General features: G+C 41.6%; 1 long non-coding RNA gene across 1 annotated transcript; it reads right to left on the bottom strand.

Moving 5' to 3' along the window:
- Nucleotides 1-255: 255 nt before the first annotated feature.
- LOC119780600 lies at nucleotides 256-2,203 on the bottom strand. Its single transcript, XR_005280422.1, has 3 exons — nucleotides 1,994-2,203; nucleotides 1,203-1,284; nucleotides 256-382 (listed from the first exon to the last, which is right to left on the bottom strand). It is a non-coding gene; the product is annotated as an uncharacterized LOC119780600 (long non-coding RNA).
- Between the last annotated feature and the right edge of the window lie 5,349 nt (nucleotides 2,204-7,552).

Below are 7,552 nucleotides of genomic sequence, written 5' to 3' on the forward strand. Positions count from 1 at the left end.
ACATAGAGGACATGAACTGGTTCAGGCACTGGTCCGGGGCTGGATTCACTGATGTCTGCAGAGACGGATAGTTTGATTAGCCAGACAGTCAGATGGTTAGTTGAGTTTAGATTATTCAGAGTATACCTTGAAGAGGTCCAGACTGATCTTTGTGAGAGAGGGAACCGGTGTGGTCCAGAGGCTGTTGGTTCAGCAGAGTGCTCAGCAGCAGCAGCGTCTAGCTTCTGACTTGTGAGTGGCAGACCTTGATTTGAGTTTCCAGCTCTTCCTTGAGAGCAGCAGGAGGAGTCCAGATTGAAATCTTCAGGTTTGGCTCCCTTGGGCAGGCAGGCAGGTTTACATGCAAAGGTCATCCAGAGCTTCCAGACTTTAGACGGGTTTCCTGTGAGCAAGAAGACAGAGGCAGGTTAGAATCAGGTTTCTCTCTAGAGACAACTAAGATTCTTTCTAACTGCGGCGTTGAAGGAAGGTCTGGCTGCTGCTTATGTAGGAAGGTATCCTGATGGGCTGATGCGCTTCAGGTGTGCTGGAGGCTCCAGCCCAGGAGACCCAAAGTGCACTCTGCTGGAGAAAGGTAAATCTCCAGATCCCAACACTCTCTTTCTCCTCTTAATTATTTTTGTCCTCACTCAGAAGAAACTCACTTAGAAAGGAAAAACATTTTTATATTTTATTTATAACTTTTCAACAAGTTTTTCAAAAAGGGCCAAATATTTATTGGCCCCTTCAGAAGCCTCTCTGTCCCTGGCTTCCTCCCTAGCCAAGGCTGACCTCTCTCTCTCCTCATCCCTCTCAGCCTGCTCCTTCAAGAAGTCAAGCAGGACCTCACTGCTTCTCTTCCTGGCCTGCCTCTCTGTCCTTTCTGGTGTTGAGGAAGGGGTAGAGGCTGAGGTCGTCACCCCCCCACCGGCAGAGTCAGACGAGCTGCTGGCCACAACCAGGGGCGGACTGGTATTGTGCTGCCCCTGGAGTGCAGCATCAAGCAGCTCATACCACTGCCAGGTGGCAGCAGTCACACCACCAGCCTCAACCCCCTGCCCAGTAGGTGGGTCTCGGAGTTCCTGAAAAATGGTTTATCATTTTAGTCAATCTGTACAATTGTACAATCCCTCAACACTGGGTTTTCTGTGGTAATACCAGAAATGTGGTGTGAATAAAACATAACGTGAGCTAATATTATGCAGGGAGTTTTGTTATTTTACCTTGTATTTTTGCACCAAATTGTGCCACTTCTTCTTGGCCTGCTTTGCTGTGACCTGCAGGCCAGAGGCTCTCACAAAATCACTAGTTGAATAACAAAAACAAGTTTAGCATTACAAGAGCTGAAGATGGACATTTAGGCAGACATAAATTAAAATTACTCATTCCCATCCGGTTTTGGAGGAGTTCCTTTTGCCAGTAAATAAGCTGTCATTTGCAATGCGCCAATTTATAAGGGCCTGGATTTATTCTGTGGTCCCTGTTTAAAATATAAATGTAAATTAGGAATTACTTTACACAAACCAAACATATTTTGCAACCTATATAATAGCTGATAACTAACTGCTTCTTCTGCCTACAGTTATGCGTTTTTTCCAAGAGTTCAGCCATGATGGTCTGGATGTTGATGTTGTCCTTTGGAGACATTTACAATTTATTCCAGCAAGTATTGACTTAATAAAGCAGCACAAGCCAGTCAGATAAACACAAAACAAATGGACGTTTAGCCGAATTAAAGCAAAAAAACGCCATCAGAACGAGCGGTAGTTCACACATAACTAGACTGAGAGAAGTGCACTACAGACGGGGTAACATTAGCCCTGGCTGCGGTTACCCTCGGAGGTCTGCTGGTCACTCTGGTCCGCTCAACGTCTGACTTTTTTTTTATTATTTCGCACTAACTCTGTAAACAGGCCACACAGGGAGGCTTAAATGTATAATGTTATCGCCTCAAACGATTTCAAAACGTATTTTAGAAGAACAACAGCAACAGAAAAGGGAATGTTTAACTTACCACTGTGAGCGCTGTCTCGAATGAAGCTGTGGCCTTCTGTGGCATTCTGGGAAAGCGGTCAGTCTGAAGAACGCACAAGTCTGCTCTGATGCATGCTCGATAAAGAGGGCGGGGGGGAGAACAACATCCGGGGATTTGGTGCGTTCTTGATCTGGCGTTCTGGAGAATTGGAACGGTACTCAGGCTGAGGCTGATGACGTGTCACGAGTACACGAGCACAAAAGAAAGCTCAAGAGCGCATATTGAGAAACGGCCCTGGATTCTAACTCTGACACCCTTGCCTCCAAAGCTACAAAAATACTACACTTATTACACTTCCCATTATCACTAAAGGAGGCAGAGGAATAACTGAACATCTGACACAGAGAGCAGGAGAGGAAGAAGGAAGAGTTGGAAAAGAGTCAAGGAAGGGAGAAAGAGAAGCCATAGCAATGCTAAGCTAGCGCTAGCCTAGGCTAGCTACTCCTTACTACCAGAAATAAAACTGTGTGAAACTGACAAGTGCTCAGTAGAAAAGTGCACCAGAAGGCGCTGTGTTTTAAAGTAGTTGTGGTCAGTTAGAGTTACTGAGATACAGAGATATCATAGAAAAAATAACTTAACCTCAGATGGAGATCATCTGGACAGCTACAACACTCAGTTAACCCAAACAGGATCCTCTGTCGACAGCAATTTACATTGTAATTGAGATTTCAGTTTCAGTACAACTGTTCATCACATACATTGCATACATTGGGGTGGGGGCTGACAGGGGGAATGATTTACTGAGGCAAGGCTAGCTGCAGAACGCTGCCTTTGGTGCGTTCTTGTTGCTGCCATGAGGCGGTTCCCTACAGCGCTGCCTTTATCTTTGTGGAAAGATAGGAGCCACATTGGGGATGGAGAGGGGGAAAAAAAGCATATTTCACACTTTTTCCTTGACAGGATACATTTTAAGATATCAAAAATGTGCACAACTCTATTTGCTCAGATTTTCTCATTTCTATTTTAAGCATATAACGGCCAATATACTGTCACCAAACTTGTTGCACACATAGAAAACCTCATCCGGATCATAGTACAACTCACCGTAATTTTTGCGTCTTCCGGTCTTAAAAGAGCAAGAGTGATAGAGGTAACAACCGGTACCACGCAGTCCTGTACATTAGCACCACTAATTATCTAAATTTGCCTATCCATGACAACTTCAAAATTTGTATTATATTATAAATATGTTAAGTTCCATTTGTTTTTTTTCAACTAAAGTTATTTACACATGGATTATTCGTAGCCTCAAACATCCAATCGACCTTGTTGTTAGCAGCCATCTTTTCTTGTCACGTCAACTCCTGCTGCAGGATAGGAAAGGAATAGGCTGCCTGTGAGATTTTGAGCCTGCGCTCAGGGCAGCAAATCCAGATATTACACAAATAAATCCTCTCTACGCATGTGCAGAGAAATCTGTTGAAGGTTCTCAGTCATCCGGGTCATAGTTATTCAAAAAGAAATTTCAAACAATCCACTGGACTTGGTTTCGAAGTTTGAGAGAATCGTCTTCAAATGTGGAAACCAAGTCGAGGGAATTGTTTTACATTTCTTTTGGAATGTAGCAAAAATCTTGTCTGTGTTAGTAAGAGAGCCAACCGTCAAAAAAACTTGACTTGTAAACAGTGATTTGTCTGTATTTCAGAGTTACACTTCGAACATAGTCTCTCTGTGTGTATTTACAGGTTTGTTCTACACATTTACAAATCTTAGTGCACATTTGCAAATCTGCAAACCAGATTACAAACACAAGTAGTTTTACACATTTGCAGATTGTTGTACAGACAAACAAATCTTGTCACACATTTCCAGATTTATTTACGCATTTTCAAATCCAGCTTCACGCACACAAATCAAGATACAGACACACAACTCTTCACACACATGCAAATAATTAGTATAGTAGAAGCATAGTAGAAAAATACACTAATTTTCCAAAGTCCTGTTTAAATCATTAAAAGCATTGAAATCTTTCAGAGGCTTGTAAATGGATCATTCTTTTTAAACATTTTCTTTTATCTGAGATAAAATGAATTATCACTAACCAACAACAATCCCACCAAATATGTATCAATCCACACGTCAGCTTCCTGTGCATCTCCACGATTCCAGGGCTTGATATTCTTCTAAAGTACTTCCACATCATAACTCCACCCCTCACTTCACCCAAAGCTTCTTCCTCCCGGCCTGTGCTGCCTCTACAAATGGGATAAGAGCACTAATGTGATTGAGAGAGGGAGAGAGAAAAGGACAGACAGAGACAGAGTAAAGGGACAGGTTCTAATTTAATAGAAACTCCATTTGGCTAATGGAGCAGTGGACTGACCAGCCAGTCTTTTACCCACACACACACACACAAAAACACAGAGTCATTTACCGCTCAGTGTATGGTATGTGAGCATGAGAACCTATTAGCATTTACCACCATACGCTTTGCCAGAGTTGAATGAATATGTAGAAATGGCAGAATTGTGTGGGTGGAAGGTGAGGATAAACAGGGAAATTCCGTAAAACTTAAAAAAATATCCACTGGACTTGGTTTTACAAGATTTGAAGACGTTTCGCCACCTCTCCAGGAAGCTTTCTCAATTCAAATGTCTGACATTTGTCCAGTGGATATTTTTTTTTACTTTTACGGAATGACTGAGAAAGGATGAGACAAGACAGAATGGGGCAGGTAGCTGATAATTGCTAGCATAATAGATGCCTTGCAAAAAAATATTTACTGAGAAGGAATTTCTTTTTCCAGTATATCGTCGCATAAACACAGTAATTTCTCATCCACGCATCGTCTAGTTGTCTGATTTACTTCTATATCTGGAACAGAGAGAAGAACCTTGGATGAGTGACAGAAATCTCTAACAGGACATGTGCTTGATTGCAGAAATGTTGGCTTCTCTCCGTCTCTTACCATCTCTGCTTTGTGCTTCCTGCAATGCATATAGAACTAATGCTTCAATGCTTCTCAGAGGAACCAATCTCAATTAAAGTAAAACTTGACATATGACCAGAGGTTACATAACAAACTTTTATGTACCATAAAATGGATGACAGGGCAGTCTAGGATGTTTCTTCCACACAGACTGAGTACAATATTTCAACAATTCTGTATTCCTAAAAGGTTCAACTTGTTAGTGCTTCTCTAATGGAGGCCAGTTCTAGTTTTACAAACCTTTAAAGATAAGGTTGAATAGATTCTGATTAGCTTTCTTTAACAGAAGAATTAAGAGGAATCTATGCGACTCATCAAGTAACTGATTCTGATGTCTTACACATTTGGTGAACATCGTGATGTATTTCTGTGGGCCGAGCTTAGCTGGAGGCTGAAAGACTCCCCATGAGGGCTTTAACAAACCTATCTAGCAAGTTTGGTTAGCTTTTTTAAAAACAAAATACAGCTGCAGAAAATTTTGATTTTATCTAGATATGCAGCCTAAGGTTATTAACTGTATGGGGCCAGGATAGTATTTAACTTTAATGGAAGGAACCAAATCAGTTAACCAACCACACCAACTCGATGGAAGGACAATCTGACAGGATTCCTTCTGATTAAACGGGATGTCATCTACAACTAGCTAACAGAAACACAGAGAGAGATCTAAAGCTCTAAAAAAGCTGAAGACCACCATTTATTTTGGATCCTCATAAACAAAACAAGCAGCTATTTCTAAATGGCAAACAGCCCTTATATAGCTGGGTAGGGTGGCCATTTCTATAGCACCAAAAAGGAGGACGTTAGCTGTGTCTCAATTCGCAGGCTGCGTACTTCCGAGGACCCAGCCTACCTAGCCTCCGGAGGACCCATACTTGGTAGGCTACTCCGGAGGATCCTCAGCCGTTGGTAAATGGGACGGTCTAGCCTTTGGAGCACTTCCTGGTTACGACACGACGTCATCGTGTCTACACAAAGCCCGGGAAAAACCGCGCCATTAAAAATTTAGAAATTAGACATTTAACAGAAGAATCAACCGAAATGGACACGGAAATTTTTATTTTATTTTATTTACTTGTTGTTGGAGGAGGAGAGTCGGATTCGGCGGCAGCAAAACCGGCACCAGATTTTTTTGAGACTGGCAGAGCGCAGTGGAGAGGTAACATTTACCTGCTATTATTTTCCCCCACTAGGGTCTGCTAATGATCATAATATACCAGTTATTAATCAAACACTTGTCAGCAGATTGACGAATATCGTTAAATATCAAATTTTAGATTTATTTTTAAGACTTGGTATAAGCTTATGTTTGTAACTTTAGTATTTGAATTGAATAGTTAAATGTTTACAATCCCTGTAAATAACTGACTTAAATCACTACTTTCACTATCACTACTGTTGTGTGGAGAAGGCAAACTGTATTATTGAGAAATAAATCCTTATTTGTCTAAATTGTTATCCACTTACTGCCTGATTTTATTTGCAATTAGATAACAGAAAAATAATACAGGAAAAATAAATATAAAAATGAAAAAAAAAGTTAAATAGTGGATCTAGATGAAGTAAAATAAGTAAAGGCCAGAATTGTTTGGTCCCAAATTGGCAACACCAGGCGTTAAGGGGTTAACATTCACTAGAGGGGTTTGAAGGGCTGGCAGGACACAGAGCTTTTCTGAAAGCTTTTGGAGCGATGGATGGCTGCCATGTGAGGATCAAGCCTCCAAGCGGTCCTGATGGTCACTGCTATCGCAACAGGAAACTGTTCTCCTCCATCATTCTACAGGCAGTTTGTGACCATCAGGGCCGCTTCATCAACACGTACGTGGGCTGGCCGGGGTCGGTGCATGACTCCAGCGTGTTCCGGAACAGCCCATTGTACAGGCGGGCCATCTACCCTCCTCCGGGCCACTTCATCTTGGCAGATGGTGGGTACCCGTGTCTCCAACACCCAGGGGCGTGCATACATAGACACTAGGTGGTGCTAAAGCACTAGGAAGTTTGCCCTTTATCAAAGAAAATGCCCTTTTGAAACTCATTTTTTTTAATTATTATTAATATTATTAAGATTTTACTGAGGTCGGTTTTGAAATGATCTTTTGAAAACCTGAGCCATTAAAAACGACTGAAACAATGCCCTGAAATGAGCCACTTCCTTACGCACGCCCGACCAGCCTCTCTCTCTTCCTTTGTCACGTGAACTCGCACAGTCGCCCGCAGGGCATGGCAGATGCGCAGCATCATAGCAGGAACGGTCGCTGACAGGCTGCTTCTCCGGTGTCCCATTAGCCAGTTAATATACAGATTAATCAAAATAATTTAGTTGTGTATTAAAATGTCTGATTCAGCAGCACCAAACAAGCATTTTTGCCGACTGGTCACCTGATAAACTAGTTGTCTCCTTGTAAGATGCTATTTTACTTTTTATATTTTATATCCATATTTTTATCTTAAGTGTATATATTAGTCTATTTTATTGCATGACGTATACCCACAGTTTTTAGATATTTTTATAATTTTATTTACCTATTCCATATTATATGTTTCATGTTGCACGATTGTACCACAAAAAATTCCTAGTTTGTGAACTCCTTCACTAACAATGG

This window comes from Cyprinodon tularosa, unplaced genomic scaffold (assembly GCF_016077235.1).
Source record: "Cyprinodon tularosa strain WSP-4 unplaced genomic scaffold, ASM1607723v1 ctg1627, whole genome shotgun sequence".
Taxonomy (NCBI): Eukaryota; Metazoa; Chordata; class Actinopteri; order Cyprinodontiformes; family Cyprinodontidae; genus Cyprinodon; species Cyprinodon tularosa.